General features: G+C 56.6%; 1 protein-coding gene across 1 annotated transcript in view; it reads right to left on the reverse strand.

Annotated features, from left to right (window-relative positions):
- Positions 1-2,500, reverse strand: part of LOC106593364 (polypeptide N-acetylgalactosaminyltransferase 1) — a 127,752-nt gene that overhangs the window by 75,394 nt on the left and 49,858 nt on the right. The window lies entirely within an intron of this gene.

The following is a 2,500-nucleotide window of genomic DNA, read 5'->3' on the forward strand; positions in this document are numbered from 1 at the left end:
AGGGGAACAACTACTTCAAGTCTCAGAGCGAGTGACGTCACTGATTGAAACGCTATTAGCGCGCACCACCGCTAACTAACTAGCCATTTCACATCGGTTACACCTAGTCAGTTGAGTTGAATCAGCAAATCACAGGTTACATTTCCTGCTTTTACTTCCTGCTTTTACTTCCTGTTTTGCTCCTATGGGTACACTTGCAATTCCTGCCAGTCCACCCATTATGCCCTTTCTACTCATTCTATTTCTATGGCAGCACATGCAGTCAAGAGCAGAGGAGAGGAGAAAATGTGTCCCCCCCAAAAAATGTTTTGCTATTCGGACGGTTATTACGGAGACGCAGTTGTTTGACTGACCAATTACTGTCATCCGAAATTCCACGACCGTCACAGCCCTAACACACACACACACACACACACACACACACACACACACACACACACACACACACACACTTCTGAATCAGTCTCTCTCTAGGACACGGCTACGGGTCAGTTTCAGGTCAGAACCTCGTGGGGGTCAAGAGCTCAGACTTACTGCACACACACAGAGAGAGGAGGTGAGGTAGTGGGGGAGGGAGGTAGAGGGAAGTAGAAGGAGTGAGAGGGGGAGGGAGGTAGAGAGAGTGAGAGGGGGAGGGAGGTAGAGGGAGTGAGAGGGGGAGGTAGAGGGAGTGAGAGGGGGAGGTAGAGAGAGTGAGAGGGGGAGGGAGGTAGAGGGAGTGAGAGGGGGAGGGAGGTAGAGAGAGTGAGAGGGGGAGGGAGGTAGAGGGAAGTAGAAGGAGTGAGAGGGGGAGGGAGGTAGAGGGAGTGAGAGGGGGAGGGAGGTAGAGGAGTGAGAGGGGGAGGGAGGTAGAGGGAGTGAGAGGGGGAGGGAGGTAGAGGGAGTGAGAGGGAGGTAGAGGGAGTGAGAGGGGAGGGAGGTAGAGGGAGTGAGAGGGGGAGGTAGAGGGAGTGGGGGGGAGGTAGAGAGTGAGAGGGGGAGTGAGGTAGAGGGAGTGAGAGGGGGAGGTAGAGGGAGTGAGAGGGGGAGGTAGAGAGTGAGAGGGGGAGTGAGGTAGAGGGAGTGAGAGGGGGAGGTAGAGGGAGTGAGAGGGGGAGGTAGAGAGTGAGAGGGGGAGGGAGGTAGAGGGAGTGAGAGGGGGAGGTAGAGGGAGTGAGAGGGGGAGGTAGAGGGAGTGAGAGGGGGAGGGAGGTAGAGGGAGTGAGAGGGGGAGGTAGAGGGAGTGAGAGGGGGAGGTAGAGGGAGTGAGAGGGGGAGGGAGGTAGAGGGAGTGAGAGGGGGAGGGAGGTAGAGGGAGTGAGAGGGGGAGGGAGGTAGAGGGAGTGAGAGGGAGGTAGAGGGAGTGAGAGGGGAGGGAGGTAGAGGGAGTGAGAGGGGGAGGTAGAGGGAGTGAGGGGGGGAGGTAGAGAGTGAGAGGGGGAGTGAGGTAGAGGGAGTGAGAGGGGGGAGGTAGAGGGAGTGAGAGGGGGGGAGGTAGAGGAGTGAGAGGGGGAGTGAGGTAGAGGGAGTGAGAGGGGGAGGTAGAGGGAGTGAGAGGGGGAGGGAGGTAGAGGGGGAGTGAGAGGGGGAGAGGGAGGTAGAGGGAGTGAGAGGGGGAGGGAGGTAGAGGGAGTGAGAGGGGAGGTAGAGGGAGTGAGAGGGGAGGGAGGTAGAGGGAGTGAGAGGGGGAGGTAGAGGGAGTGAGAGGGGGAGGTAGAGGAGTGAGAGGGGGAGGAGGTAGAGGGAGTGAGAGGGGGAGGTAGAGGGAGTGAGAGGGGGAGGTAGAGGGAGTGAGGGGAGGGAGAGGGAGGGGGAGGTAGAGGGAGTGAGAGGGGGAGGTAGAGGGAGTGAGAGGGGGAGGTAGAGGGAGTGAGAGAGGGAGGGAGGTAGAGGGAGTGAGAGGGGGAGGTAGAGGGAGTGAGAGGGGGAGGTAGAGGGAGTGAGGGAGGGAGGTAGAGGGAGTGAGAGGGGGAGGTAGAGGGAGTGAGAGGGGGAGGTAGAGGGAGTGAGAGGGGGAGGTAGAGGGAGTGAGAGGGGGAGGTAGAGGGAGTGAGAGAGGGAGGGACGTAGAGGGAGGAGGAAAGAGAGAGAAACTGCCCACTAAGGCAAAATAAAAGCACTGTCAAATTGATTACTGTTGCAAAGCTTGGCACCAATGCAAAGTGGAATGAAACACTTCAATCTCAAAATCAGTCAGGCATTTTAGGACTGGAATCCAATATACATTACTGTCACTGTGAGGATGTTTCCTAGCAGCAACACACACAACAAGCAGCCTTCTACACCACAACTCTCCTCCACCCTGGCCTCTATGATTCCTGTGTAATTGCTCTTTTAACACAACTTGTAATTGGGGTGTGGTGACTACATCTCTGAGGCTTTGCACACACACACACACACACACACACACACACACACACACACACACACACACACACCACACACACACACCACACACACACACACACACACACACACACACACACACACACACACACACACACACACACACACACACACA

Source organism: Salmo salar, chromosome 05 (genome assembly GCF_965601325.2).
Source record: "Salmo salar chromosome 05, fSalSal1, whole genome shotgun sequence".
Lineage (NCBI taxonomy): Eukaryota > Metazoa > Chordata > Actinopteri > Salmoniformes > Salmonidae > Salmo > Salmo salar.